The sequence below is a fragment of the Gorilla gorilla genome, chromosome 11 (assembly GCF_029281585.2).
Source record: "Gorilla gorilla gorilla isolate KB3781 chromosome 11, NHGRI_mGorGor1-v2.1_pri, whole genome shotgun sequence".
Lineage (NCBI taxonomy): Eukaryota > Metazoa > Chordata > Mammalia > Primates > Hominidae > Gorilla > Gorilla gorilla.
In genome coordinates this window covers 102187054-102200283 of record NC_073235.2, presented here as the reverse complement: position 1 = coordinate 102200283, position 13230 = coordinate 102187054, and positions in this window count along the sequence as shown.

The following is a 13230-nucleotide window of genomic DNA, read 5'->3' as shown; positions in this document are numbered from 1 at the left end:
AGTTCAGCCCATGGACGTGGAAAAAGGCACTAGGAGGGGGCATGCCACTTCCCTCTGGGGCATGATCTGGAAGCTTCACACATTCCTTCCGCTCCTCCCATGACCCACAACTTGGCCCCATGACCACACTCAGCTCCAAAAGAGGCTGGAAAATAGAGGCTGTGTTCTGGGTGTCCGAGTCCCCAGCTACGAATTGTATTATTTACAGAGGAAGGGAAGAATGAATTGTGGGGGACAATTTTCAGGCTGTGCCACACTTCTGCTCTCTCTGCTGCATTCTCTCTCCACTTCCATGAGAAGGCCCTGAGGCCCTGCTCTATCATAGCCCGGCCAAGTCACTGGCACGTTTGCCTCTAGATAAAGGGAGTCTTGGAGGGGCAATATCTCCAAGGAAACACAATATTCATTAATAAATAACTCATTAATGTAGTTTTCTTGTTAACTGTAGAAAGATCCAATCATAATCCACAGTAAGAGTGTTAAATTCCCTTTTCCCTTCTCCCTGGTTTTGTATTCTCAGATCCTTGGAGGAGCTTCTCACCAGCTACTCCTCTCCCCACAAATAATCTCTGAATATTCACCCTCAAATGGCTTTCTCTCTGACATACCTCTTCATTTTTAGTTATGTATTTTAACTAAAGCTATCTCCCTGTAAGGAAACATCTCTCCTCTTGAGAGGCAACAAACCGAAGGGGAGAGGGTAAATGCAGGTGTCCCTTTTCTAGCTGGGGATGGGAGTAGAAGCGAATGCTGCCATGAATTCCCAGTGACAGTGACCATGCTTGTTCCATCACATTGGGCTCCCCATGTGTATTCTCCAATCGTGTCCCACATGGAGGTAGCCAACATAATTAAAAATATATATAAATCAGGATAATGTCATTTCTCTGCTTAAAGTTCTTCATTGGCTTCTCACTGTAACTGGGGAAGATGCACTGTCCTCAGCACCATCCTCGGCAGGGCAGCCAGGCTCCTGTACAGCGTGGCCCTGTCCTGTGCCTACCCGCTGTCCCCTGCTGCACCTCCTCTCGATCTTCCTGCCTCCAGCCTCACACCTGAGGCACACCTGAGGCAGCCTCACACCTGCTGCTGCCTCACCTGAAATGCTCTCCTGCAGCTTGGGAAACTCCTATTTGTTTTTCAGTTTCTCTAAAATGTTGGCTTTTTGGAGATGCCTTTCATGACCTCTTATACCACCTCTTATACCTCTTATAACCTTATATGGGGTTATTTCCTCTAATGGGACGCAGCAGCTATCACCACATACCTTTATATATGTGTCTTTATTTAATTGCTGAATTATGTCACTAGAGCGTAAGCTTCAAGAAGGCAAGGCCCCGTTTCACTCCCCACCATGTGCCCATGGCTTAAGCACTGCTGGAGGATGAAAGTCTCCCTATAAGCTTCTTATTTACTTGTGGCACTTATCGTCAATGAGACAGACCAATTAGATACACTGCTGTGTCAGATGAGAAAAACTAAGCTCACCCTTTCTTAAGGCTTGCTAAGCCCCAATCACTTTCATATCTCATATACTTCTCTCTCTCTCTCTCTCATTCTCTGTCTCTCTCTCTCTCTCTATCTATATATCTCCAATTTAGTTGAAGACCCAAATACACACACACACATACACACACACACACACACACACACACACAGAGATAGTATATATGTATATACTGAAAGCAAGAGAGAGACACAGAGACAGAGACATTAATTTTAAGGAATTGGCTTATGTGATTATGGGGGCTGGCAAGTCCAAATTCTGCAGGTTGGGGGAGAGCCGATGCTTCAGTTCAAGTCCAAGGCCATCTGCTGGCCAAATTCCCTCCTGCTTTGAGGAAGACAGTCTAGTGTTCTATTCAGGCCTTTGACTGATTGGCTGAGGCTCACCTACATTATGGATGCAGTCTGCTTTACTCAAAGTCCACTGATTTAAATGTAAATCCCATCCAAAAACACCCTCATAGAAACATCCCAACTAATGTTTGACCACATATCTGGGCACTGCAGCCAAGCCAAGTGGACTCATAAAATTGACCACCACAGGGTGTAAATTTGTCCACTCAGGGAAGAAAAGTTTCAATGTTCTTTTGAAAACAAGGATGGTCCCCACACAAAGAACCTAAGTAGTATCTGGGAATGCTGTGGGGTGGGGAGGGAGAGGGGAGGCAGTCTCAGCTCCAGGGAGGGTTGGCTGTGCCCGGAAGTCGAGGCATCATTGAAGAAGGCAGAAGGAGACAGGTGAGAAGGAATCACAGGGGAGGAAGCTGGGGGAAATAAGAAGGAGAGAGAGAAGCTCTCTGGGTTTCCATACTGCCTTTGGGCGCATCGTTCTCTGACTGTCTGTGGACAGTCAGTCTGCCCCCTCCCTTCCTCCGTATTTAGTGATCCACCCGTGGCTCCCTGCCACTAGGTTTATTTGGAAGCAGTAGATAAATGTCAGCACTTAGAAGCTATGAAATGTCCTAACTGGCCCCCCAAGACTAATAAACATAAAAAAAAATCCTGATTCAGGCAGCCTGATGGGCTCATTGGTGAGAGGGAGATAAAGTTTCCCTTCAGGACATTTATAATTTACATAATAAAAAGCTTTTCACCTTCTAGTCAAGGAGCAAAATTAATTACCATGGCCCTGTTACCTCGCGGAACATTTTTTGCTTAAACTGGCAGGAACAGTTTGTGAACTCTTAAATGAAGGGTGGGGGTGGGGGGATGTTAGCATACAGTCGGGCAGAGAGAAGGGGAGAAAGGCGCCCTGCAGCTCACTTTACAATGTTCTGGAATGGGCTTTTGAGGAGTGGGGGTGCTCTGCCTTTAACAAAGATGGCTGTGCCTGACCTGTCCTTCCAATCCATTCCCCACCAAATAATGCACTAATGATAATAGACTCAGGCAATCTGAGGCTCTGTAATCACCTCCCCTCGGACAGATGTTGAATGGACAGTCACCAGAAGGGTTGACTCGATCATAGCCTTCAGTCATGTCTTGTCCTCTTCTCTTTTGGGCATCATTTCAAATAACAAATAGAAAAGCTGGTGTTCCCGTGTCCCTGGTTCTGAAGATATATGGACAGCCTCAAAGTCCTTTGATTAGGGAACCATATTTGATATCCATACAAGGTCTCTCATTCCAAATTCATTGAGCTCTTCAGAAAGCTGACAGCATTAGCCTAATATCATTAATTATCACCACACTCCTGTGAGGAAAGCAGGTGGCCTGCATTATTTTGCTATTTTGCAGATGGAGAGACAGAGGCGAAGGGAGGTTAAGTGTTACGTCCACTTTCCACTGATGAGCTGGGAATATAATCCAGTCTCAGGTCCACAAGGTTATAGGGTCTCTCGATAGATGGGGGAGGTCCAACTGAGGGTCTTCGGAAAGCAGGTAGGAGCTGTGAAGATAAGGATGGCAAGTCAAAGCCCCCGCTCTTATGAAAAAGGAACAATTATTGCTTTAAGATTCATTCTTAGCTGTAGCAATTATAATATGACACAGGATTATAAAAGGAAAAACCAAAGGATGGCATGGCAAAATTATGTTTTTCATCTCCTTTAAGCCTGGCTTCCTATCTTAGATAAACAGAATATCAACAGACGAGTAAGGTAGCTACTTTTATTCAAAAGTTCAGAATTTGAGGGGAGAGCAGGATGTGTGGACAGAGTCCGCCCGGTGGAAAGCCATCCATGGCGGAGTCTTCAGGGCCCCTACCTGGCTCTCTGATTCACTTTGGCTTCTACGCTTCCTCCCCAGATTTGCATTTTCTTGGTGTTTTCTAGAACCTGGTGTCCTCAAAGCTGCAGAGCATCCATATTTCTTTCTCTTCAGGCAATGATTAAGTTAAAGTCTTCTCAGAACCAGTTAGGTGCGGGAAGGGGGCAAAAATAAGTTCAGTCAAGTTGGAAACAACATTTTCCCCCCGACTTGGTGTGTTGGATATTAGGAATAAATTGACCAATGAGAATTATAGGATTGACCTATAGAGCAACTGAGATTTGCAATTTCTTTTTATATTTATTTATTTATTTAGACAAGGTTTCTTTCTGTCACCCAGGCTGGAGCGTAGTGGTGAGATAATAGCTCATTGCAGCCTCCACCTCTCAGGCTCTAGCAATCCTCCCACCTCAGCCTCCTGAGCAGCTGGGACTACAAGGCACATACCACCAAGCTTGGCTAATTTTTGTATTTTTTATAGAGAGGGGATCTTGCCATGTTGCCCAGGCTGGTCTCGAACTCCTGGGCTCAAGAGTTCCACCTGCCTCGGCCTCCCAAAGTGTTGGGATCACAGATGTGAGCCACTGCACTCAGCCTATTTTTTAATTTAAATTTAAATTTTTAAATTTTTAGTTTTGGGGGATACATACTAGGTGTGTATGTTGGTTACGTGAAATATTTTGATACAGGCCTGCAATGGGTAATAATCACATCAGGGTAAATGGGGTGTCCATTGCTGTGATGTCTTTTTGATGTGAATATAAGATGGAAGCTGTAGATAACTGAATTATGGATCTACACTGGAAAATATCATGTGCTGTTTCTGGTGGAAACCACACAATGCTCATTCATGTCCTCAGAGACAGTAGAACCTAGTGAGGGAGAACTTGGGCTGCGTGGCTGTATTGTGAGCCCACCTCAGCCATGCCTGCTGGGTGCCCGTAGGCAGCTCTCTCATCTGTAAAGTGAGTACTACGAAAACATGCACCTTCTGGAGTTTTTGTGAGGACTCAATTAATCAGTCCACGCAAAATGAATAAGATAGTGCCTGGTACATGGTAAACACTCAAATAAATGTTAATACTTTCCATTCATAATAGCTGGCAAATACTCTTTTTTTTTAGGGGGAGATGGAGAATTTATTTCATATGCGATTTAATTAACAAATGACTAGTCTCATTTGCAAAGATGATCAAAACAGTGAGTTCAGTTGTGTCATACTCTGGTTATTGGCTGGTGGGTCAGTGGTCCAATTGAGTTGATTGTATGGTAAAAAGATATTGCTACCAACTTTTTGCAAAACAGTCAATTTAGTCAGTTCATAGAGACCTCACTACCATGATTTCCTTTAGCCATGTATTTATTCCCACACATCTATTCATTCAAAAACCATTAAGCATCTGCTGTCTCCCCCCTCAGGAAGTCCTAGGCTGGAGAGAAGAGACAGGCAGGTCACACATGTTGTCATTGTGAGAAGGGCCAGGTATGTGCCCCAGGTGATGAAGAGGCCCCTTCCGTTAGGAGACAATGTCTAAGGTGAGGCTTGATAGAGAAGTGGGAGTTAGCCAGGAAAGAAAGAGCCCTTCAGACGGAGGAAAAGCAGGCACTCCCCATATAGAACAGGTGAGTCTGGATTGGCAGGTGCTTGGGTGGAGGGGCTGAGAGAGTCCAACTTCTGCAAGGCCTCCTGTGCCCTGGGGAGTTTGGACTGCACCTTGTGGGCCAGAGGGTTTGGGAGGCAATGGGGAGCAGGAGAGGTGAGCAGGAAGGGGGCAGAGGAACTCCTCAGAATGAACCAGAGAACTTTCCAGCTCCCCTCTCTCACATCATGTCAGAATCCAGAGGGATGAAGGGCAGTTCCTGTAGAATTGGTGCAAAGTATAAAACTTCCCTGGAGAGATTCTAGTAAATTCCCTTCCCTCCACTCCTTGATCCTTTTGACTACCTTCCTTGGTAATGGAAGACATGGAAGGATTTAGGCAGGGCAGGACACACTCAGAGGTACATGTTAGAACTATCGCTAATAGTATAGATAACGGACTGTCTCGCAGATCAGGGGCTGATTAGGATGGGATTGATAGTGCAAACTCAGGCAGAGGGGCTCAGGTGTAAACTAAGTAGGAACCATTTAGAAAGCGACCTGTCTTTGTGGCACCTTGAACACAGGGATAAGGAAAGAGGCGGCTTCATCTGGTATCATTAACTAAGGCAGGAATACAGGAGAAGAAGCAGTTTACCTTTTATTTGAGGGGCTGGTAAGACTTCCCCATGGACATAGTTTGGTAACATAGTTTTCAAAAAAAATAGCTATGTAGTTTAGGAGAGAGTTTTGTCTTAAAATCAGTAGCTTTCTTTAAAAGTCCCAGCTGATCTGTATGAATACGGGAGATGACTTCATCAGAATTTTTTTCTCAAATTCTTTCCATAGTATGTATAAGGATGATCATGTGCAGGACAGGACGAATGAGTTTCCTTTTCTTATATGGAGTATATTCTATATACTTTCATACTTTCATTGAATTATTATATTTTTTCAACTATTACACTGCTCTCTTTGACCCTACTACTTTTTCTTCTTTAAAATTCTTGTTTACATTTCAAAAGTTGACTTTGTTCTGTTTTGCAGGTTAAAGATTGAGGGATAAAGAGGACTGAGGAAAATAAGGACATTGTAAAAGTAAGTGGCAGGATTAAATAGGGAGGGAAAAGAGAAAAATCTAATAATTAGCCATCCAACATCAAATGAAACCTAAAACAGTGGTTCCCAGGCCAAGAAGGGTCTTGGGAAAGGGGAAGAGAAGAGACTGAGTGTACTCGTGTTGATGTTCTTTTCTTGTATAAATTTTAAATCAAATTTGGCTTAGGGTTTCTGGCAATGCAGACTGTGCAGAATGAGCTGGAAAATGGAGACTTCTTGCTTGCTACTTTTAGCTCTCACCATTCTGCTGGTTCAGACGACTTCTCACTGGGTTCAGTGTACGGCAATGAAATGCAAATCATAAACGATGCGAGCTGGCCTCCGGGGAAAAGGGGTCCTGGATGTGATCCAAGGTCTGTAACACAGAGAAAAGACATATTTCTTTGTCACACACAGTAGATTCTCCCCGAGGGTTTTAGCGATGGGAATAAAATGATTGGGAGGGGGGTGGGTGAGTGGTAGTGGAAATCATTACAACGTTCTTCTCTCATATGAAAAACCAAACAAAAACAAACCCTCTGTGAGTGTGAACACAGACAGGCTCAAGGCCTTGCAGCCCTTCTTCACAGCACACTCCATATACCATAGTTATTACTCCAGGCCGCAAAAATGTGTGTGCCCCTACGACCATGCGATAGACGTATATCCATGTATTTATAATGTGATCTGACCTGGGGTGGGGAAGCTGTCAAGTAAAGTTTGAGATGAATTTTCGAACATTTGAGCTCAGGAAAATCCAGAATATATTTCCCAAGCACTTTCTCTCTGAATATTTAAACCCAAGTGTATTTTGAGGGAAATTTAATCCACATGTTCCTGATTCATTTACACTTAATTCATCAAATTGTTTTGTAAGAGTCATCTGATGTTCAAGGATCTTTATGAGGGATTTTGTTTTGTGTGTGTGTGTGTGTGTGTGTGTGTGTGTGTGTTTTAAATAAACCCTCTTCTCTGAAACAGGATATTGTTCATGTCAACGCTGGCTGAACAAAATTCACGAGAACCTCACTCTGAATCTGAACTCGCAACCCAAGACGTTTAAGGTAGTGGGAGGCGTGAGGGAGGGAAGAGGAGTTAAGAAGGATCGTCGTTTGGCAGAACACAAGGAACATTCTCTCATCTTTAATTATAATGCTGGGGATGGAGGCTTTTCGTTTAATTTTTCGAAGAAAAATAAATGCAAAGGACACCCTGACCATGAGTGGTCTTAGCCATCTGCTTGTGATTCTCGGTGGAGGTTGTTTTCCATTGTCTCATTCATGAGGGTTCAGGGCCTCTTGCTAGTCTTCAATAGACCTGAGCCCTGAGCAGAAAGATTATCATCGATTTTCAAAACCAGCTTGACATTTGGTGGCCAAACATCAGTGGTTTTTAACAAAGCCTATTGCTTTTAATGCTTCTCAGTCTGGCTCCATCTACATACTAGATGCTGACCTCCTCATAGGGCTCAAGGGCAAGGGCTTGGACCGCTCTGCCTAGCTGGCACCATGGCATAGACAGTAAGCTTTGCCTTGATGATCAGATTGGTTTGACTCTATACAACAAGTCTAAGAGTGGATTCTAACTTGTCACTCCATGACAGAAGGCTAAGTCGACCCAACTTCACTAAGATAAGTTCCTTGGAATTAAATCCTATTCTATTTTGACCCAAACACATTTGACCCATCCCTCACTAGCCCTGTTGCCACTGTTAGAGATTTGGAGAGGGTGAGTTTCTAGTACGACACAACTGTCAGAGGAATTAAGAAAGAATGCAAGATGCAAAGGGATGATTAACCACAGCCTTGAGAAATTCTCCTGCTTTAACATAAAACCTTGGGACACTGATGATTACTGATTTTGGTAGAGGAAAAAAATAAATTATCTTCAAACACATTTATGAATATGATAAAGGTCATTTCTGGGTTGGTTGACCTTGAAGAAGCAATTTTAATGTCACGTAAAATCTGATCCATGTTGTGGAATCATTTACATTTAATATGTACATTTTACACTTAAGTATAAGTTGGCTTTTAGGTCTTTTCAAAAAGCAATGCTTTGAACCCAGGATAGCAATTTGATTGAGACTTGCTATAGTCAAAAATAAAATAATTATGGGGTAAACTCAGTGTTACTTGGATAGGAGTTCAAGCTTGTAACTCCTACCCAAGGTCTCTGATCTGCGTGCAATATGCATTTCACTGTCACGACCCTGGTTGCTTTTGTCTGAACCAGTACAATGGAGTTATAAGAAATCAGCCAAGAAGGGTCCTTGTGGAGAAGTTATAGGAAATTTTGTTTGTATTTTTACTGCCAGTGCAGAGCTTAAGTGGAAAGTAAGAATGTGAAGCACTGTGCTTTGCTTTCTGATGGTTAATCTGTACTCCAGACTTTAGAAATCCTAGTTCTCCTCCCTGGCATTGAGATGATGTGTACGAGTGCTATGGGAAAAGACAGATTCAATTATCCTTTGTCCTTCAACATCTCTATTGGGAAAATGGACTAATGATAATGTTATTCACTTTCTAAGAAATGGGAAAGCAGATAAAAAAATGATTAAAAACAGAAACCTGTCATAGAGTAGGAAAAGGCATCTTGCGACAAATAGAGAGCCATGTTAGAATAAGATAAAATAAAACAGAATCTTACTTGATTAAAGGTTATTTAATTAGGGCTTACAATAAAATGTAAACCCCATGAAGATAGGGATTTTTGCTTGTTTTGTTCACTGCAATATCCCAAGTTCCTGGAACAGAGTCCAGCAAGTAATAGGCATTAGTAACCATTTGTTGAATGTAAGGGTGAATCAATAAATATCAGTAAAACTAGGCACTGCAGTGAAGTGGCAATCCGCATTTGTCTTTCCTCCTCAGGCAAAGCCATAGACTGACATGTGGGGAAAATGGCAGGTAGGCAGGTGGGCACCCACAGGACAGTACAGAGCTGTAGGGCCTGGTTTCCCCGGTGGACACAGGATGATGCGTCTGGGAGGGCTGCCAGCTGAGAGGCATGCACAAAGTCTCCAGGAGTTCTCTTAGGAAAAATGGAGAGGCCTTTGCGAGGAACGGGCGTTTTCCTGTCTCTTGCCTGTGGCCAAATTCCAGAGGCTGGGAGAGCAGGCTTAGCTCTAGGAAATCAGCCTTTTACTCCTACGAAGGTTGGGAGATAAAGAAATGAGCTAACATGAGGAGAAATTAGAAATCTTGCTTCAATTCTTAAACTCCGACGTAATGAAAACAAGTAGTTGTGATTAAGTCACTGAAAAAATATGAAAGTTACTTTGAGGATATCACAATGTCAGCCCTAGGGAGTGTGTTAGCCGGCTCTGGCTGCCATGACAGAATGCCACAGACTGGGTGGCTTCAACGACAGAAATTTATTTTCTTACAGTTCTGGAGGCTGGAAGCCTGAGATCAAGGTGTTGGCAGGTTTGGTTTCTCCTGAGGCCTCTCTTCCTGGCTTGCAGACAGCTACCTTCTTGCTGTATCCTCACATGGCCTTTTCTCTCTCTCTCTCTCTCTCTCTCTCTCTCTCTCTCTCTCTCTCTCTCTGTGTGTGTGTGTGTGTGTGTGTGTGTGTGTGTGTTTGTGTAGAGAGAGAGAGAGAGAAACAGAGAGAGAGAGAGAGAGAGCACACGAGAGCACGTGTCTCTTCCTCTTCTTATAACAACACTAGTCCTATCAGATTAGGGCCCCACTCTTCTGACTTTATTTAATCTTAATTACCTGCCTAAAGGCCGTATCTTTAAATATAGTCACATTGAGGGTTCAGGTTTCAACACGTAACTTTTGACAGAGACACAATTCAGTCCATAGCAGGGGCTTAAAGAGTCCATCTCAGGTTGGAGGTGTCAGCACGGAGGGGGCATCTCTGAGGCCTCGCCAGCCCTTTTCCTAAAGCAGTCATAGTCATTAAAAATGAAAGACTTTCTCAGGTATTAAGGGGGTAGCATGCTCTGTGATCTCTGGCTCCTATTTAAGCACCATTATTACTATTGGATTGTGACATTAATCATGATACAAGATACATATAAAGCCTAAGGCCTTCTTTATGATTGAGAAGCTTAGGCAACAGGCATGTTCAGTAGGAAGAGAGCCAGCCTATTTCTTTATTCATTTATTTTTAAAAGCAAGCTATATACTGGAAATATAATACTTAGGTTTTCAGATTCTTACGCAAACCACTGAAAATGCAAATTGTTTACCAGTCATGTTGGAATTCCTGGGGGAAATTTCTATTCCCTTCAATTCTGAAAATATCACTCCAGAAATGTAGTGTTAGAAGAACCCTCAGAGGAACCTATATCCTCATTTTATTAACGATGGCCTGCAGACCCCGAGACACTAAGAGGCTTAATTACCATCTTGCAGCCAGTCAGAGGCAGAGGCAAGGGAAGTGCATAGGTTCCACACAGCATGTAGTCTCAGGAGAAACGCCCAGAGCCTCTGACAGGCTGCCTTTGCCTGCAAGTCAGGGAGAGTCTCCACCACTCCATCTACACCTTTGCTTTTGGTCCTCATTTAATCAGTGCAGAAACGTTCAATGAATATGTACTCTCCACTCAACAGTGATACACAAAAGCATAACATTCTGTCTCAAGAGGTAAACAGTCTGGTTTTGGATGTTCAGGCTAACATTCAAGAAAAGAATACAAGAGAATATACAATTTCACATAAGCAGCTAAAATCCTAGTGGGCTTCTGAAGACAGCTTGGTTTCCTGAGAGTCTTTCGAGGGGCTTTGAAGTCAGATCTGGATTTGAGCTCAACTTTGTTATTAACTGAGTGACCTTAAGCAGTCACTGGGCCCACTGAGCCTCAGTTTCCCCATCTGTAGAGAGGAGACTACAGGGCTGGGAACAGATCCACATGGGCTGTTGAGGTGATCATGGTGGTTATGGTAACCACACCACTGTAGCCCCAGCTGCTGTTAAAACAGCTGCCACTGATATTCCCGTTGCCCTAGGGATAAAACAGCAGGAGCTTAGTTGGAGATTAGCCTCCAGCTGGCCCTCCAGGTAACCCCTGAAGGCTGCTTCATTCTTACAGATAAATAACATTTCCAGTCTTCTTTATAATGCTCGCTTATTTTCCCCAAGAACCTAACAGGTGGGTTTTTGCGAGACCCATTTGTAGTTCCTTTGTGGTCCTCCTACACTGCACCATAAATATCCAAGCATAATTCTTCCTCCTCCTTGGTGAATTGGAGGAAAACTCATACCTTATTTTTCTACTTCTATTGTAGTGAACTTTTTCCTTGTTTGAATAGAAACCGAGAGACTCTTTGGGTACAAATCCCAACTCTGCTTCCACCTGTTGTGTAACCTTGAGCAAATGACTTCATTTCTATGTGCTTGATTTCCTCATCTGTAAAATGGAGATAATCATATATTCATATCATATGGCGGTTGAGATCATTAAACAATGTATTCCATAAAAAACACTTAGTATGGAGCCTGGCACATAGTTAACACATAATAACTATGAGCTATTAGTAGTAGCATCATCAAGACTTTTAAGAAGAGATAAAATTGCTTTGTGTAGGACTACTTTGAATAAAGAAGAAATTAAAATAAGGAAGAGAATCTCAGTGCAAAATTCTCCAGGCGTTGATCCCCGAACGTTCTAGGCATTATGATAAATCCTAAGAAACAGAGTTACTTTGGAGCCTTTGAGCAGTTAATGGGGAAACAGAGGCACCCCCCGCACATTGGTATAGTAAATGGAGGGAGGTACCCACAGGGCCAGGGGAAAGAAGGAGCAGGGTGTAAGTCTTCATGGGAGGCGTTAGGGAAGTGTTGGGGGTAGTGGGGGAGTCTTCACAGAGAAGGAAGACTTGACTTGAATTTGAAAGAATGGTTAGGAGGGTATCAGATGAACACAGAAACCCCAGGATGCTCTAGGCAGAAGGACTAGTGTATTTAAAAAAAAAAATTGAGGCAGAGAGAACAAGATACATTCTGGAAATAGCAAATAGTTGGGTCTGCTGTAGGGCACATGAGGGCGGAGGGTAGGAAATGAAGCTGGAGATGGTAGGCAAGTATTGGTTTATGAAAAGCCCATGTGCCATGCTAAAGAGTCCAGATTTTATCAAGGCAGCCAATATTCCATAAACTGTATTCCCCAGATTCCTCGATATGTTAATGGCTGTTCCATTAATTTAAAAACATTCTGTGGTCCAATATATTTGAGAAATGTTTAGTACAAAAAAGTTAATTTTTTTTTTTACTGTAGGATTTTCAGAGCATTAATATGTCAAGAGGAAGATATAAAATGAAGCTTTCTTAAAACCTTTTATTTGGTTTTGAAATACTTCTTTTAGTGCGCTTGTTAACATCTAGTTCCAGAGGACAATAAAAAATTTTGAGGAGAGAAGTAACATTTGAAAATATTTTATTTAGGATTACAAAGACAATTCTGGAAGCAAAGTGGAGATGAGCTAGAGAATGTTAATGAGGGGGAGGTGTTTTTGAAGGAATATATTATTTGTTCCGTAAGTATAATTATTCTGAAATGAGTAATATAAATATGTCACCTAATCGAAAGGGACTGCTAATTAAAAAATAAAATGTTGAATTAGTTCTTATTTAAAAAGCGTGGTGGTGCTTTGCAGGCCAGTGCTACTTCCTACCAGGAGTTCATCAATTAATTAGGTACATATCTAATAGACTTCTTTGGTTACCCAGTTTTGCATTTGTATTTTCATAGGTTGATATGGAGACTTTGAGTTTTGTTTTTTCTTTTGTTTTGTTTTATTTGAGAGACAGGGTCTCACTCTATCGCCCGGGCTAGCGTGCAGTGGCGCGATCGTAGCTCACGGCAGCGTCGAACTCCTGGCCTC